Here is a 19,084-nt window from a genome sequence, read left to right as displayed (position 1 = left end):
AGTATTTTTATGGTTTTCATTTTTAAAGGTCTATAAATTATGCAATTTCCTACTGTGCTGAAATGTTACTTGAACTAAGTGATCATTTTTCAAAAGGACATATGATATGAAATGGATGGAGTGTCCTTGAGGCAGTAACGGCATAACCATAGATTATAATTGAGCTGCTTAGACTGTCCGTATCTACCTTTTTAATGTTTAAATTACATTCAGTATTTTAAGCAATTCTATATCAATCTATATCCAAGCTGTCTTCAAATGGAACATATAATAATCATCAAATGGCTATATGATTATTAAAAAGCATTCCATCTAGTTTGCATAAGGAAATATATTGTAAAATGCACTAGATTCAGTTATTTATATAAAATTTATAAAAAAGACATCCACAGCATCAGACTATGCACCAGGAATAGGCTTCTCTTTCTGCAGAAGGTGGGCAAGAAAGAAGTAGAAGAAAGATGGAAACCGTAACTTCATAAGATAACTATAAGTACAAAATCGATTCATGCAAAATTGCAAATACAAAACAGTAGAATAAAAATACTTATTCATTCCATCAGTACACAGTAGCAGTGTAAATATTAAACTAAGACAGCCTTCACGATTTTAAGAATAAATTTCCCCTTCCAGAGTCATTAATATCTAAATATTCATAACTTGAAATTTTACTTTCACATACCTACAAGCAAACATTCAGCTTACTTGTCTTTAGAGCAATGTCTCCCTAAGACATTTGGAATTTGTCCTTCTATCACACTGTAAATCTTGTAAGACACTTAATAATTTAGTTAAAGGTTTCTTAATGATGAGTAAAAAAGAGACAATGGAGCTTACTGTTATTTCAAGTTGAAACTCAAAGTGACCTCAGAAAACAGGTTTGGTTTTAAAAATAAATCTAAATGAAATCACCAAAGAGGATGGAGGAACACTGAAAAGCTCTAATCTTAAAGATCCTATATTATGAATTTATATCTATAAGAATATGCATGTAGGAAACTAGAGTGTTCAACATTAAAGGTTCAAAGAGAATTGGAAATAAGCCACTGAGGAACTCCAAAAATCTGCTTTTAAAATATTAGAACACAAAAATCTTGAGAAAATATCGGAGTAGACTGAGAACAAATATTGATAGAAAATTATTGTTCTCAAGGAGCACTTGAATATTTTGTCTTAAAGTTTAAAATGTAAACTGCACTGGGGAATGAAGGAGATGTTTTTGGGAAAAAAGTCTATCATTTAAATGAATGCTTCTAAAGGGGAAACTGTACCAGAGTTTACGATATTATTCTCAGTCTGTACAGTTAAATGGGTCCATCAGTATCTAATTTTCAGAAAGGATGACTTATGTTTACTTTAAGTCAAATATGGAAGCATTCAGTTAAACCAAGTCAGTTTATCATAAATTAAATAGGAATTGGTTTGACTAAGCCTAAATAGAGCATATTAATACTACAATAGCAATCCCCATGATGCCTTCTGTTTCAGAGGTGATTCAAGTTGAAATGGTGCATTTCTGTCCCATGGAGGAGCCTGGTCTCAGTCTCCATGTGCATATCTGCAAATAAACCCTCCTTAAATCTCCAGGGGAAAGTCTTCTCACAGACATCTCAGAGCTGCAGGACCCTGGGCATCCCGAGATCATTCACACGCAGTTCTCTGTGGGCTGAAACCTATCACCACAGCAGGTACCAAAGCAAACGCTGTTTCTTTGTCCATGAATGAGTGTACTCTATTGGTGACGCAGTGTGAGTCAGAATAACATGCAGTTTCCATGATGATTTCAGCCAGTCCAAAAGGTAATTAAGGACATTATTGTACACAGTTGTGTTGTTATATCACTTGTGACTGCATTAATTTGTTTATTCTGATAGTTTAACAACCTGCAGTACAATGAATGTCCCTAAGTATCAGGCCAATGTTTCCTGGTTTTTTAATTATTATTATTATTTATATCAACCACTGAAATTTAACTCCAGGGTTAGCACCAGTACAGGTGACAGCATGCTGCCCCAAGACAAAGGGACATCAGTCACTTCCTAGATGTGTCCTTAACACACAAGTAGCCTCAAACAGTGCTGAAATGCTAACCACTGTCGAATGATGCTACTCTTGCTTCTTAAGTCCTCAGAAACTAGTAATGTGCATATTAACCATACCAAAATACTGTACAGAGGTTAGGCTTTTGTGAATCTCGCTATCTTTAATGTGAATTAGAGGCATACTACTGTGCATGTACGTGTGTGTATACAAAAACATATACATTATTTAAAAGTCAGAGCTCAAGCAGGTAACTGTATTTTACCACTGCACAGAACTGCATAGATAGAAACATGTCATATTTCAGGGAAAATAAACAAACATCTGTCCTGTTTTGTGCTGCATAGATCTCAATATCACCAATTCTCTTTGTTTTGTCTTGCACTAGTTTGGGGCCTTTTTTTTTAAGGATAAACTGTAGCTTACCTCGTTAAGAGCATCCAAAACAGCAGAGTTAGAGGGTGGCCTAATTGCACTCCTGCAGGTCCTACAGTTTAGCAGCACTAGCCACCCACAAAAGACACTGGAGGGGATAGGAGACACTCCCACATTTATTTTACCAACTAGGCTTGTGCACACATGCAGGGATGTGCATGTTCTACTTTCTAATTGTCGTGATTTAACCCTGGCTGGCAACTAAGCACCACACAGCTGCTTGCTCACTCCCCCCCAGCAGGATGGGGGAAGAGAATTGGAAGGGTAAAAGTGAGAAAGCTCATGGGTTGAGATAAGAACAGTTTAATAATTTAAATAAAATATTATTAATATTAATTGTAATTGTAATGAAAAGGAGAAGGAGAAGGAAAAGGAAAATAACAGAGAGAAGTAAAACCCAAGAAAGACAAGTGATGCAAATGAAAACAATTGCTCACCACCAACTGACAGATGCCCAGCCAGTCCCCGAGCAGCAGCCCCCCCACCAACCCTCCCCCTAGTTTTATTGCTGAGCATCATTTCATATGGTCTGGAATATCCCTTTGGTCAGTTGGGGTCAGCTGTCCCAGCTGTGTCTCCTCCCAACTTCTTGTGCACCCCCAGCCCACTTGCTGCTGGGGCAGTATGAGAAGCAGAAAAGGCCTTGACTCTGTGTAAGCACTGCTGAACAATAGCTAAAGTATCCCTGTATTATCAACACTGTTTCCAGCACAAATCCAAAACATAGCCCCATACAAGCTACTATGAAGAAAATTAACTCTACCCCAGCCAAAACCAGCACACCAATCAAAGGGGAAAAGCCTGAGGATTTGCAATGCTTGATGGCTGTACTCCCTGAGACCTTGTCCTCAGGAGACAGAATTAAGTGTGGTAACTGTAATGCCACGTCTTCCAGGCACTGTCAATTTTCTAATAATAATAATAATAAATAAAAATGGTGAGATCTACCTCTTTAGTTAATAATTGTCAGTGAAATAAAAGGATCCCAAATCTTTTAAATGGAATTTAATTCATATTCCCTAACTATCAGTGCCTCTTGCAGTAAGGTAACACCACTGTTATTAAAAATTATATTGCCCTTTTTTCCCTTAATGGGAATTTACTTAGACCTTCCCAATCTTTGGACCACTTGGCAAATAGTTAAACCATGGAAATATAGCACAATAAAACTTATTATTATGGATATTCTTGTTAAATTGTTTTTTATACTTTTAACTACCAAGTCTTAGAGGCACTATCAGAGGGAAAGGAATACAAAAACAGAAACACCAGACTGTAGATCTAACCACCTTAGAGACTGATGATGATTTAGCTGTTTTATCCTTGGGAAATCTTTGTAATCTTCTTTTTGACCTGGAAGACCTGATTTCTTTAAAAAGAGATGGAGAAACATTCCTGAGGAATTGCCTGGGCAAAAGCAAGGAGAATGGGTAGAAGGGGGGTGGATTACTCTTTGGAGGTAATCTTCATCACTGAAAATTTTAAATAGATACAAACATACATTTAAATAGTACCATATTATGCTTATTCAAGGATTAAAATAACTCCTGGGAACAATAATCCTACAGTACTGCAGTGGAATCCCAGAAAACCCAAATATCCACATATATACATTAATTTTATATTTAGTAGGCCTTATTTTCTTTTTAAAGTTGAGAAATTCAATGAATTTGAAAGATATTAACTATGAAACAAGATCCAAACTTTCTAGGCTTAGTCTTTGGAATACATTACTTCCATATGCAGGTTTATATTCTAAGGCAGTATTAAGATAATTTAAGATTTAATGACTGAAAGAATTCATCTACCTTCACGTGTGAGTATCTTCATAAACTCTGTAAGGAAATATAAATGCTTAAGTTGCCAATGAAATACACCTTAAATATCCATATATGATCACTAAACTGACCTACATGACTAGACTCTGACACTACGACTGAAATGTTCATGTAATAGAACATAAGCAGGGAAGTCGTTCACACTAGTGGAAGCAGCTTGAGATATGCCTTCCCAACAGTTTCTAACCTAATCAATCAACTAAACCACTTTTTTGGGGGGGGGGGAGGCTGATATCCTACACTACCCTGCATGAGTTAAAATAGGTTCTTGGATTACTTGGATTACTACAGGCAGATGGCATTTAAAAAAAACAGAGAAACTACCAGAACTGCTGAACACTGTGGTCTTGATCTGCAGCAGCAAGATAATATCACTCTGATGACTAGTCTAAAGGAGAGAAATAATGATATTCAGTCTCTGTATTACAGAGGCTCTAAATCAGTACATTAAAGGAGTATCTACTGGGTAGGGAAAAAGTGCACTTTTAATGTGCTCAAACTTAGTTAAATCAAAGAATCTGAAACAGCAGCAGAACCAAGGCAATGTGGGCATGAATATGGATTATCACCTCAGACTCAACCAAGACTATTCTGAAAGTCTGAATTAAAATTGTGTTCAAATATCCAAGTAACACAGTTTTCAATTCCATTTTAAGCCCAGTTAGCTAACATAAATTAGATGGCCCAAGTTGTACAAACATCTGTGTGTGCTTGAGGTAGGCATAACAAAAGTTGCCTATTCTTATCTGTGCTCCTCTCACATTCCCTTATTTTCAGGTTTGTTTCATAGCAAACAGATATGTCCACAAGTATTGCCAGAGTCGCCATTTCTGAATAGTGACACTCTTGAACAAGTTGGACTTGACCTCAAATGCACCCCTCTAGTACCAATCCTTACACTTTCTTGAAACTTTTTTTCTGAGTCTCATAGATGGGAATTCCAGATAAAATGAGATGCTAATTGCCATCAACTCAGTAAAAAAAGCTATACTGTACTCAAGAGTTCTTGCTCAGTTCCTTGAATCCTTGGTATGGAAGACAAAATAGTTCAGCCAGGAAAACAAGATACACTTCTGAACCACCTGCGTATGAAACACAAACAAAAATCCAATCTAGGCAGATAAATTAAACCACCTAGCTATTACAACAGAAACATCACAATTTCCATATAAATAAATCAGGTTGTATCTCTTCACATTCTAGGTATGAATATGCTCATACTTTACCTTTGAAATTCCCTCTCCTGTTTAAATGGGGGAAAATGTCACCTTACTGAATTAATATAATCCACTCCTGACTTCTTTTGTATTTTTTTGGCAATTTTCTTCTGTGTTTCAGCTATTTACATGGAGAAATTCTGCCTGTGGACTTACCTTGACATCAAATTAGTTGATGTCTAAAATGAATAACAAAGCCATTAAAATAAAGTAGCTCTGAATTGTGTTCTTTCCGGTAAGAATGTTATTATTGTTGCTTACATCCTGCTGCATTTTACTTTTAAAAAAATATGTCTTTCAGTGGAAAACTCAAAATAAACTCTCTAGTCTTTTAACTTTTCATGTGCCTTTGTTAGTAGGATAAAAAAGTAACAATATCCTAAGGTCAATTTTAAGTCTTGATAGCATTCTAATTCACTATCAAGGCTGAGATTTTTTTCAAAGTAATTTTGTAAATTTTAATGAGAATTTATATTTACTGTAGCTAAATTAAGTGACCATGCAAGTTAAAAAGAACATAAAAAGAACATTTTAATTTGCAGTAGAAATTCTTTATATGAGTTTGTATATTCCATTTTGGATTACCTCTATAACAATTCCTATTTCTAATAGCTTTTCTTTTCAAGGGTTGCTGTTCTGTTCAAGAATACAATCTAAATATATTTAGAGCTTCAATTCTAAACTATAATTAAAATTTAATTCAAATTAGAATCTAAATTTAAATGTAGAATTCTAAATTCCTAGTTAGGAACAGTCTAAAATTTTTACAATTCCAATATTCTACTCCTCTAAATAGCGAAATATTCTATTCTAAATATATTATAAAATATACTTAGCAATACAAACCAAAATAATTTACCTCCAGACAATAAGGTGGACTAATAATTGATTAATTACTTTTACAAAGCTCAGGATGCATTCAACAAAACTTCCTAGATCATATCTCATGCATACATCTATTGTATTGCAGTTCTATTTTGAAACATATTGTCAAATGAAATTCTGCTTTTTGGGATTCCAGTACATTAATGATCTCTTTGCAACCTTATTTAACACTTGAAATTACATGAAAAAAGCTAAAAACCAACATATATGTATTGAAACTTAACAGAGAGGCCTTAGCACAACTAAGTTTTAAAAGAACTATCTTTCAAGAATGGGAAAGCATTAACTCATAAAAGAGGTCACAAGTCTTGGAAAATAGTATGAATTCATAAAATAATTTCAGATATTTAAAAGATATAAATTAGAACTGCATCAATAGCTTTACTCTAATATGTGTTTAATCACACTAAGAATTATTATTTTAATCTGCCCTAGTAAAAAGGATGGCAGAAGAATGTGGCTTGACAAGGTTCTGAAACAGTTATTTCAAACATGCAAACAGTATAAAGGTTAGTTAAGAAATAGGTTTTATATTTTAAAAAATTACAACAAGAAAAGTTTCACAGTGTACTGGTTTTGGTTGGGGTAGAGTTAAATTTCTTCATAGTAGCTTGTATGGGGCTACGTTCTGGATTTGTGCTGAAAACAGTGTTGATAACACACAGATGTTTTAGCTGTTGCTGAACGGTGCTTACAAAGTGTCCAGGCGTTAAGGCCTTTTCTGCTTCACACATTGTCCCACCAGCGAGTAGGCTGGGGGTGCACAAGAAGTTGGGAGGGGACACATCTGGGACAGCTGACCCCAACTGACCAAAGGGATATTCCAGACCATATGATGTCACGCTCAGCAATAAAAGCTGGGGAAAGGAGGAAGTGGGGGACATTCGGAGTTATGGTGTTTGTCTTCACAAGTAACTGTTGCTCGTGATGAAGCCCTGTGTCATGGTTTAACCCCAGCCAGCAACTAAGCACCACACAGCTGCTCACTCACTACCCAACTGCCCAGTGGGATGGGGGAGAGAATCGGAAAAAAAAAAGTAAAACTTGTGGGTTGAGATAAGAACAGTTTAATAGAACAGAAAGGAAGAAACTAATAATGATAATAATAACAATAATACAATGACAATAATAATAATAAAAGGATTGGAATATACAAAACAAGTGATGCACAAGGCAATTGCTCACCACCCGCCAATCGACGCTCAGTTAGAACCCGAGCAGTGATCCCTCCCAGCCCCATTCCTCCCAGTTTATATACTAGGCATGACATCACATGGCATGAAATACCCCATTGGCCACTTTGGGTCAGCTGCCCTGGCTGTGTCCCCTCCCAACTTCTTGTGCCCCTCCAGCCTTCTTGCTGGCTGGGCTTGAGAAGCTGAAAAATCCTTGACTTAGTCTAAACATGACTTAGCAACAACTGAAAACATCAGTGTTATCAACATTCTTCTCATACTGAACCCAAAACATAGCACCATACCAGCTACTAGGAAGAAAATTAACTCTATCCCAGCCGAAACCAGGACACCCTGGTTTCCTGGAGACGGCTAAACATTTGCCTGCCAATGGGAAGTAGTGAATGAATTCCTTATTTTGCTTTGCTTGCACACGCGCCTTTTTGCTTTACCTATTAAACTGTCTTTATCTCAGCCCACGAGTTTTCTCACTTTTTGTCCTTCCAATTCTCTCCCCCATCCCACTGTGCGGGGTGTGAGCGAGTGGCTGTGTGGTGCTTAGCTGCCTACTGGAGTTAAACCACAACATACAGCAAAGGAAGTTCATTTTCATTTCCTTTTAAATCTTGATCATGAAGTATTTAATAACCATGGTACCTGTCCTGAAGCTTGTAAACATTTGCTCATTCCCAATGGAATCAAGTGTCTTCTCATTTACAAAACTGTAAATTAGAAATAGGTCTATGGAATCTAATTGAATTTAAAAGTTAAATATCAAGGGAAATCAAATCTAATGGGAAAACTTGTATAAGTAAAAGATTTAAGAACTAGGCACCAAGTTAGATATGCTGTTATATCTCTATCCAGTTATTTAAACATCTTAAGCACATTAATAGCAACAGAGTTTATAACATTCAAATTGACTAAAGCAGTTACCTACAGTAGTCAAACTGTTTCCAATGAGCATTTATATTGCCAGTAATAAACCTTTTCACACTGTACATTGTCTTTCAAATCTGAATTCAGCTTATTGGTCACAGTAAGTACAAAGTTTTCATTTAACTGACTTTCACAGGAGACTTGATTTAAGTAATTTCCTTCTCTATCACAAAAACAATTTACTGAAGAGTAATGAAGTAGTGACTCATGGGAGTATCTAGGAATCAGTTAAGTTCATCTAGATGATGTATGGAGGTACTAAATCCACTGCTCTTTTACAGTGAACCTACAACATACCTCTTTGACTTTGTACTGTATCAAAGTCTGATGATCTACCACTCTGTAGAGTGGGCTTAACCAAACACAAATGCAAAACTTGTTGAGAACCAGACATGATGCTGATATATTCACCAATCTTATTTGATCAATGTTAGAGCTGTACAAAAGTTTATATTATTTTCTAGAAAAGTGATGTTTGTCAGTAACCATTATTTATATAAGCAATCTCCACTCCCACAAATAATCTCATTTAATTTGTATAAGGGAACTTGAGCAACAACTATTCATATGAGTAACAGTTTCTGGATAGGATCCTATAGAGTAATTGAAGTTCAATAATTTCTTAATAGGGAAAAAAAATACATATGACAGAATCTGTAGGCAAGTGTAAAGAAAAAAAGAGTAAGCAACCAAGACAAAAAAAAAAAAAACCACACCCCAACCCCAAATTATTATATATTATGTAACATTCAAACTTATTAAGAAAGAAAACATCAACATCATAGAACCATAGACTCATAGAATCATAGAATCATTTAGGTTGGAAAAGACCTTTAAGATCATTGAGTCCAGCTGTCAACCCAACACCACCATGCCCACTAAACCATGTCATGAAGTGCCACATCTACGTGTTTTTTGAACACCTCCAGGGATGGTGACTCTACCACTTCCCTGGGCAGCCTGTTCCAATGCCTGACAGCCCTTTCAGTAATTTTTTCTAATATCCAGTGTAAACCTCCCCTGATGCAACTTGAGGCCATTTCCTCTTGTCCTATCACTAGTTACTTGGGAGAAGAGACCAGCACCCACCTCACTACAACCCCCTTTCAGGTAGTTGTAGAGAGCGATAAGGTCTCCCCTCAGCCTCCTTTTCTCCAGACTAAACAGCCCCAGTTCCCTCAGCCGCTCCTCATAAGACTTGTGCTCCAGGTCCCTCACCAGCTTTGTTGCCCTTCTCTGGAAATGCTCCAGCACCTCAGTGTCTTTCCTGTAGTGAGGGGCCCAAAAGTGAACACAGTACTCGAGGTGCGGCCTCACCAGTGCTGAGTACAGGGGGACAATCACCTCCCTGCTCCTGCTGGCCACACTATTTCTGATACAGGCCAGGATGCCGTTGGCCTTCTTGACCACCTGGGCACACTGCTGGCTCATATCCAGCCGGCTGCCAACCAGCACCCCCAGGTCTTTTTCTGCCAGGCAGCTTTCCAGCCACTCTTCCCCAAGCCTGTAGCGCTGCATGGGGTTGTTGTGACCAAAGTGCAGGACCCGGCACTTGGCCTTGTTGAACCTCATACAATTGGCCTCGGCCCATCGATCCAGCCTGTCCAGATCCCTCTGTAGAGACTTCCTACCCTCAAGCAGATCAACCCTGCCTTGGTGTCATCTGCAAGCTTACTGAGGGTGCACTGGATCCCCTCATCCAGATTATTGATAAAGATATTAAAGAGAACCGGCCCCAAAACTGAGCCCTGAAGAACACCACTTGTGACCAGCCGCCAACTGGATTTAACTCCATTCACCGCAACCCTCTGGGCTCGGCCATCCAGCCAGTTTTTTACCCAGCGAAGAGTACTCCTGTCTAAGCCGTGAGACGCCAGCTTCTCAAGGAGTATGCCATGAGAGACAGCGTCAAAGGCCTTGCTGAAGTCAAGGTAGACAACATCCACAGCCTTCCCCTCATCCACTAGGCGGGTCACCTGGTCATAGAAGGAGATCAGGTTGGTCAAGCAGGACCTGCCTTTCAAGAACCCATGCTGACTGGGCCCGATCCCCTGGTTGTCCTGCACATGTCATGTGAGCACACTCAAGACAAATTGTTCCATAATCTTCCCCAGTACCGAGGTCAGGCTGACAGGCCTGTAGTTCCCCGAATCCTCCCTCCCACCCTTCTTGTAAATGGGCGTCACATTGGCAAGCCTCCAGTCATCTGGGACGTCCCCTGTTGACCAAGACTGCTGATAGATGATGGAGAGTGGCTTGGCAAGCTCCTCTGCCAGCTCCCTCACTACTCTTGGATGGATCCCATCTGGCCCCATAGACTTGTGAGTGTCCAGGTGTCATAGCAGGTCATTAACTATTTCCTCCTGGATTAAGGGGGGTATATTCTGCTCTCCGTCCCTGTCTTCCAGCTCAGGGGGCGGAGTACCCTGAGGATAACTGGTCTCACTATTAAAGACTGAGGCAAAGGTGGCATTAAATACCTCAGCCTTTTCCTCATCTTTGGTGGCAATTTTCCCCTCTGTATCCAATAAAGGATGGGTAGAATCCTTGGCTCTCTTTTTATTGTTAACATATTTGTAAAAACATTTTTTGTTGTCTCTTACGACCGTGGCCAGATTGAGTTCTAGCTGAGCTTTTGCCTTTCTAATTTCCTCCCTGCATGACCTAACAAGATCCCTGTACTCCTCCTGAGTTGCCTTCCCTTTCTTCCAAAGATGATAAACTCTCCTTTTTTTCTTGACTTCTAGCAAAAGCTCCCTGTTCAGCCAGGCCGGTTGTCTTCCTCGGCAGTTCAACTTGCGGCGCATGGGAATAGCCTGGTCCTGAGCCTTTAAGACTTCCTTCGTGAAGACTGTCCAGCCTTCCTGGACCCCTTTGCCCTTCAGGACTGTCTCCCAAGGGACTCTCTCAACCAGTGTCCTGAACAGGCCAAAGTTTGCCCTCCGGAAGTCCATAGTGGAGGTTTTGCTGACCCCCTTCCCTACCTCACCAAGAGTCGAGAATTCTATCATTTCATGGTCGCTAAGCCCGAGACGGCCTCCGACCATCACACCTCCCACCAGTCCTTCTCTGTTTGTAAACAGTAGGTCTAGCAAGGCTCCTCCCCTGGTTGGCTCACCTACCAGCTGTGTCAGGAAGTTATCTCCCACACACTCCAGGAACCTCCTAGACTGCTTACTCTCTGCTGTGTTGTATTTCCAGCACACATCTGGAAAGTTGAAGTCCCCCACAAGAACAAGGGCACACGATTCTGAGACTACTGCCAGCCGCTTGTAGAATGTTTCATCTGTCTCTTCAACCTGCTTGGACGGTCTATAATGGACTCCCAGCACAATATCTGCCTTGTTGGCCTTCCCCCTCATCCTTACCCATAAGCACTCCACCTTGTCATCACAGTTGTGGAGCTCTGTACAATCAAAACACTCCCTAACACAGAGAGTCACCCCACCACCTCTTCTACCTTGCCTATCCCTTCTGAAGAGCTTGTAGCCATCTATTGCAGCACTCCAGTCACGGGAGTCGTCCCACCATGTTTCTGTGATGGCGACTACGTCATATCTATCCTGCTGCACAATGCCTTCCAGCTCCTCCTGTTTATTGCCCATGCTGCGTGCGTTGGCATAGATGCATCTGAGCTGGCCTATCGAATCCACTCCTAACATCGGCATGCTGCCCCCAGGCTCATCTCTGGTGCACCTAGTTTTATCCCTTACCCCCTTCAAACCTAGTTTAAAGCCTTCTCTATGAGCCCCGCCATCTCATGAGCGAGGATTCTTTTCCCCCTTTGAAATAGCTGGACTCCATCTGTCGCCAGAAAGCCCGGTGCCATGTAAACCTCCCCATGATCAAAAAAACCAAAATTCCACCGACAGCACCAGCCTCTGAGCCACGTATTAACCAGGTGTGTTTTCCTGTTCCTGTCAGTGTATTTCCCTGCCACTGAAGGGATTGAGGAAAACACTACCTGTGCTCCCGATCCTTCCACTAATTGCCCCTGTGCCCCGAAGTCCCTTTTGATTGCCTTTGGATTCCTCTCTGCAATCTCATCACTGCCAACCTGCACAACCAGCAATGGGTAATAATCAGAGGGACGAACCAGACCCGGGAGTTTCCTGGTAATGTCTTTTACCCGGGCCCCAGGGAGGCAGCAGACTTCCCTGTGGGATGGGTCGGGTCTGCATATTGGGCCCTCTGTCCCCCTCAGAAGGGAGTCACCTATGACAATTACCCTCCTTTTTCTTTTTTCAGAGGCTGTGAGAATGCGTGGGGCTGCCTGACTGAGCCTAGGCACCCCCCTGGATAGGCCTTCATCTACATTCTGATCATCATAACTAATGTTTATTGATGAGAAAAAAAGAAGATTACAGCACGTCAAGGGACTGTTAAGTCTAGGCCTAGTCAGGTAAGATTCAATTTAAAGTAGCTATCTCCAATGACAGCGGGAAAAAATGGAACATGTATCAATTCAGATATATAGGTCTTACTCCTTCTCTGCCAGCTTCCGTAGTGCTGGAAGATCTATTAAGGTTCAATTCATCTTTCATTGGAATCAGTGGGATCTTTCATTGTATTTAATGGGGGCTGTAATAAGCACTTAATGAAGAAACACTTAATTTTTTTTAATTTAGACCTCATTGAGGAACAAGGCCTACATTCTATAGTAAGTTAGCATCTTAATGCCTAGGTTGTTATATCAGCTGTGAAATTACTTCAAACTACAGAGAAAAGTCAAGGAGAACTGATAGCCAATTATAGTTTGTGATTAAATATCTAAAGTTACTAAAACCAATGACAAAAATCAGGTCAAAGCTTGCATACAATGTTCATTTCACACATTTAAAGAATATTCCTTAGCAGCCTAATTGTCTGGAAAACAAAATCTTAGAATTTGAGGGTTGAGTGAAAGCTTAGCTGCATATCTCAAACTGCATTTCCTTGGAGAAAGGAGAAATGTTTCTGCTGTATATTTGTTTAATGTATTGTTATCGAAATACTTAAATAGGGGAAAGCTGGTCAGCTGGAATGGTAGCAATGAATTGGATAAAACCAGGTGTTCTATATAAATGGATTTGCATTTCCATTTTGAAACTTTTTTTTTCATGCCATATCAGTCCTACAAGGTCAGAAAGATTAAGAAATCACCAAAGATACCAGCCACCACTAGAACTTGCTCACTATGTAATTAAATGTGTCAGATTAATATTCCTAGTTTCCAGTCAAAAAATGGAAGTTATTTAAATTTCACAAGATGGACATTATATTTATTTATAAGAAAGCTTCCAAAAGAGCAGTCTATTGCAATGGTAGAAGCATTTATTGATGAGATATTTATTGCTGCCCTTACCAATGCAGTCCAGAGCACCTTGTGTCATAGGGTGGTTAAGTCTTTTAGAAATCAAGGCTCAGCAACCCTGTTTATTTGTATTTAGCAATTTGCCCAGGTGATAACTTTGTGATTTGTCAGTTGGCCACAATCATCATATACTGGCCTAAGAACTATAGGGAGGGATCTGTTCAGTGATAAGGGATATTTAAACTTCCCTAAGGTGATTAGTACTGAACCAAAGGTATCTCTCAACCAGACAGGCAGAAAGGTATAACGACAGTGATGCAGAGATGGGCACGTGTCAGAGCCTCAAGGAAATCCCAGATATTGTGATGTGTATCCTCTCTGGAAATGACCTTGCACTTCAAATAGATGTGAATAAAATCATACTAATGTTATGCTTTAGATCCAAAGAAGAGGAATGATTTGGCTGGAGCAAAAGGGAAATATTCCGAGAAGAAAACTGAAAGCAATATCAAACTATAATAATGTAATGCTGTTTGGGGCTGGAGCTCTTATTGTGTGGCAATGATGGAATGCATCTGGTTTGTCAGACTCTCTGATATTATCAGGGTACTTGCAATTGTATTTCTAATATTCATGTTTAAAGGCTATTGAGATCTTTACAAATTTCAACTGAATGCTTTGCTGAGCAATATTTCAGAGACTGTCTCTGAGGTCCAGTGAGAGAAGTGCTTTTTCTTTGAGGTCCAGTGAGAGAAGTGCTTTTTTCTTTGAAAGCAGAAAAAGCTAATCTGAGCTATAAGACCACTGTTCAAATATTTGCACTGGCTCCTCTCCACTTCCAACTCATAAAACTACTATCAGAGCTTATTCTATAGTCCATTCCTTCAATGAAGCTGTGCTACTGATTTCCAAGAGGGGTAGGGGAACTTTCTCAGCTTAAAGCCCTGTGTAGTGGGTTGATCCTGGCTGGGCACCAGGTGCCCACCAGAGCCGCTCTATCACTCCCTCTCCTCAACTGGACAGGGGAGAGAAAATATAATGAAGGGCTCATGGGTCAAGATAAGGACAGGGAGACGTCACTCACTAATTACCATCATGGGCAAAACAGACTCGACTTGGGGAAAATCAACTTAATTTATTGCCAATCGAACCAGAGTAGGGTAATGAGAAATAAAACCAAATCTCAGAGCACCTTCCCCCCACCCCTCCCTTCTTCCCAGGCACAACTCCACTCCCGAATTCTCTACCTCCTCCACTCGAGCAGCACAGGGGGATGGGGAACAGGGGTTGCGGTCAGTTCATCACACATTGTCTCTGCTGCTCCTTCCTCCTCAGGGGGAGGACTCCTCACTCTTTCCCTGCTCCAGCATGGGGTCCCTTCCATGGGAGACAGTCCTCCACGAACTTCTCCAACATGGGTCCTTCCCACAGGCTGCAGTTCTTCACAAACTGCTCCAGCATGGGTCCCTTCCATGGTGTGCAGTCCTTCAGGAGCACACTGCTCCAGCGTGGGTCCCCCGCAGGGTCACAAGTCCTGCCAGAAAACCTGCTCCAGCGTCGACTTCTCTCTCCACAGATCCGCAGGCCCTGCCAGGAGCCTGCTCCAGTGCGGACTTCCCACAGGGTCACAGCCTCCTTCGGGCATCCACCTGCTCGCTCTGGCGTGGGGTCCTCCCTGGGCTGCAGGTGGATATCTGCTCCACTGTGGACCTCCATGGGCTGCAGAGGGACAGCCTGCCTCACCATGGTCTTCACCACAGGCTGCAGGGGAATCTCTGCTCCGGCGCCTGGAGCACCTCCTCCCCTCCTTCACTGACCTTGGTGTCTGCAGGATTGTTTCTCTCACATGTTCTCACTCCTCTCTCCAGCTGCAGTTTCTGTTCCACCGCAACTTTTTTTCCCTTCTTAAATATGTTATCACAGAGGCGCTACCACTATCGCTGATTGGCTCGGCCTTGGCCAGCGGCAGGTCTGTCTTGGAGCATTGGCTCTGTCGAACATAGGGGAAGCTTCCAGCAGCTTCTCACAGAAGCCACCCCTGTAGCCCCCCGCTACCAAAACCTTGCCACGCAAACTCAGTACATCCTGCCAATGTTGTTCATTCTCCTCCTTGGCCCTCTGGATACCAGGGTACCTACAGATCATAAAATAATTTTCAGTTTAGCATTTGATTGATTTGTTTGCTTCAGTTCAGCTCTGATGGGTTACTTGAGATATGATACTTGAAGCGCAAATATCCTGCAATCCAAGAATTCTAAAGGAATAAGGATGAAATAAAATAGGAAGAATAAAAAAATAAGTAAATTAAGTAATTGAAAGTAATAGGAGCAGTGGCATGAAACCTCTCACTGAGGTTTTCAAAACTGTTTTCATATCTGAGGACAGCTGGGTGACAAATGTGATGTCAATTTTTAAAAAGGATATCTGGGAACTATAGACTTGCAGGTGTCTACTAGGCAAATGAGTAGAAACTATAAGAAAAAAGAGTATTACTAGATAGGATAAATAGATAGATAGATAGATAGATAGATAGATGACACTTGGATAAAAAATGACCTACTTGGAAAAAGTCAAACAGAGGAAAATTATGCCTTACAAATTTATTAGTGTTTTTTGAAAAGGTCAAGCATGCAGATAAAGGTGGCCCAGTAGATATACTCTACTTTGATTTCCAAATAGTTTTTGACAATGTCCTTTACCAACAGCTTTTAAGGAATTAAGAAGCCATGCCATAAGAGGAAGGTCCTTGCACAAGCAAACGGCCAGTTAAAAGACTGAAAACATAGATTAGTAATAATTAGTTTGGTTCTCACAATGGAGGGAGGTCCCCACTGGAGTTCTGCGAGAGTCTGTGCTAAAATCTTTTCTGGGACCTATACTATTTCACAAAAAAATGACATGGAAAAGGGAGTATGCAGTGAGGTGTAGAAATCGGCTATTGTTACCAATCATAGCTGTAAAAGCTACAGTTGACTATGCATGAGCTACAGGACCTTGCAAAACTGAGTGCCAACAATAAAATAGCAAATTAAATTCAGTGTAGATAAATGTAGATGAACTGATGTATAATCCTAACTTCAGACATAAGATGAAGTGTTTTGAGCTGCCCAGTACCACAGAGGAGTGATGATCTCAAGGTTATGGCAGACTGGTCCATGGAAACCTCAGCTTAGTAGTAGCCCCAAAAGCAAATCACATACTTGAAATGATCAAGAAAGGTATGGAAAACAAAGCAGAGAACATCATGATGCCACTATACAGATTATCCAAGGTTTTCCCTGTGACGGTGTGCTCCCCCCCTCCACAACCTGACCTTTATTTCCCGTAACCCTGCTCAAGTGATAACCACCAGTGGCGGTCGTAATGGATGCATTTGGTCAGTCCAGCTCAAAGTGGACATGGGAGAGACAGATAACAACACAATAGCCAAGGGCTAGTTGAGCATGCACCAACCAAAATATGGCTAGTATGCAAATATGACTATAGGTCAATCATCCTACTCCATAAATAGTGGACAGCCCAGGGCCCGTTGAGCTCTCCTGCACAGCAGCCGGCTGCACACCATGATCTCCCCTTGAGTAGGGATGCCTCTCAAGGTTACTCCTCGAGGCTGAGAGATTCTTTGCCGTAACAGATTCTCAGTAAATTATTAATAGCATGTTAAACTTTGAAATCTTAGCTAAGTGATATAAAGGATTGATTGCGCATATATAATCCTTTAGACATAAACCATTGACCAAGTCTGGGACTAAGTCTGGATCCAGCCGCACCTAAACTTCCCTCTGAGAAGGAGTTTAGAACACAAGGGGGTCCTTTCTGAACCTCGTGACTCAATGGGAGGGTCTCCCTGACAGTTTTGTCTGACCCTGTCCTCTATGCAGTAAATATCAAGTTGCCATCGAATCTTGTTAAACCACTGCCACATTTACTATCAAACTTTGTTAACTCACTGTCTTATATCAATAAAATATATTGTTGCTTCTCTCTTGCGAGTGAAGTCATCACTCCATCCATGACATTCCCATACTTTGAGTATTGTGTGCAGTTCTGGTTTCCTTTATTCAAAGAAGACATAATAGAGCTGGCAAAGTTTCAAAGGACAAAAAGGTGTGGAACACCTTCTGTATGGGGAATAGCTAAGTAAGCTAAGACTCTTCTGTCCAGAGAAGAGACAATTTAGGGAGAAATGTTAGAAATCTAAAAAATCATGTATGGCATAAGAAGAGTGGACGAGGATTCACTTTCACAGTCTCTTTCAGTACAAAAGAACTACATGCCGTCAAACAAAGCTAGTACAAGTCAGGTTCAAAACAAGCAAAAGAGAGGTGGTTCTTCATACAGTGAAGTAGCACACTTTTAAAATCCTTACCAAAGAATATTGTGGACACTGAAAGTTTACTTTCATTTGAGAGACTGGACAAGTATCCGGACAAAAAAACCTAAAATTTCTAAGTACACAGAAATCACATCCAGCTCAGGCTGGATCTCTGGCAAGCAGGATTCTGTTTGATCACATTTTTTCCTGTGTGTGCCACATGATAAAGAACACCACAGTTCCTCACTAGGGGTCATATGATTTAATCAGATCCATGGCTGACATATATGTTGTGATTTTACAGTTCATAATTTAGAAAGGAAGAGAAAGATATACTGGTCAATCACAGAATCATAGAACATGCAAATATGATACTGGAAATATCTTGCCTGACAAAGCCCAGAGAATTATTTATGACATTGTACAAAGCAGTGGTGAGGCTGTACACAAGCTGGCCATCTTTCTGGTCAAGATAAACAGATTTCAACTAAAACACAGCAATTGGGATGACCATGGGAGTCATCCTTCTAAAAGGAAAACAGAAGTTACATTAGGGAAACCAAAGGCTGGTTCCCCCAGCAAATGCACTGGAGAAACAGAAGAGCTATTTAAGCACAAGAACAAATAGATATGTACTAACCATGACTAAATTTAGTCTGTAAATTGGAAGTCAGTGAAGAAACAGCTTTCCAGACTGAGGACAAGTAACCTAACCACTTTTAAAACTGGTAAGTTTTAAACTGATTTAAAACCAGTGGAAAGAGATCCACTTGTAAAGACTTAAAGGCTTATAACAGCAATGAACTGGACCTGATGATGTAGTCCAATATCACTGTGATTTTTATATTTATTTTGAGCTGATACTTTGCAAATTAAAAATTGCATCTATAAATATATATACAAATCTATGATTATATACACACATCTATACATAATATAGATGATTA

The 19,084-nt window shown here is 40.3% G+C and overlaps 1 protein-coding gene across 1 annotated transcript in view; it reads right to left on the bottom strand.

The window, feature by feature from the left end:
- Positions 1 to 19,084, bottom strand: part of LOC138683546 (proprotein convertase subtilisin/kexin type 5-like) — a 244,874-nt gene that overhangs the window by 214,398 nt on the left and 11,392 nt on the right. The gene's annotated exons all lie outside the window — the stretch shown is intronic.

The sequence above is a fragment of the Haliaeetus albicilla genome, chromosome W (assembly GCF_947461875.1).
Source record: "Haliaeetus albicilla chromosome W, bHalAlb1.1, whole genome shotgun sequence".
In the NCBI taxonomy this organism is placed as follows: Eukaryota; Metazoa; Chordata; class Aves; order Accipitriformes; family Accipitridae; genus Haliaeetus; species Haliaeetus albicilla.
Note: the sequence above shows the minus strand (reverse complement) of the source record. Positions and strands in the feature narration are given on the sequence as shown.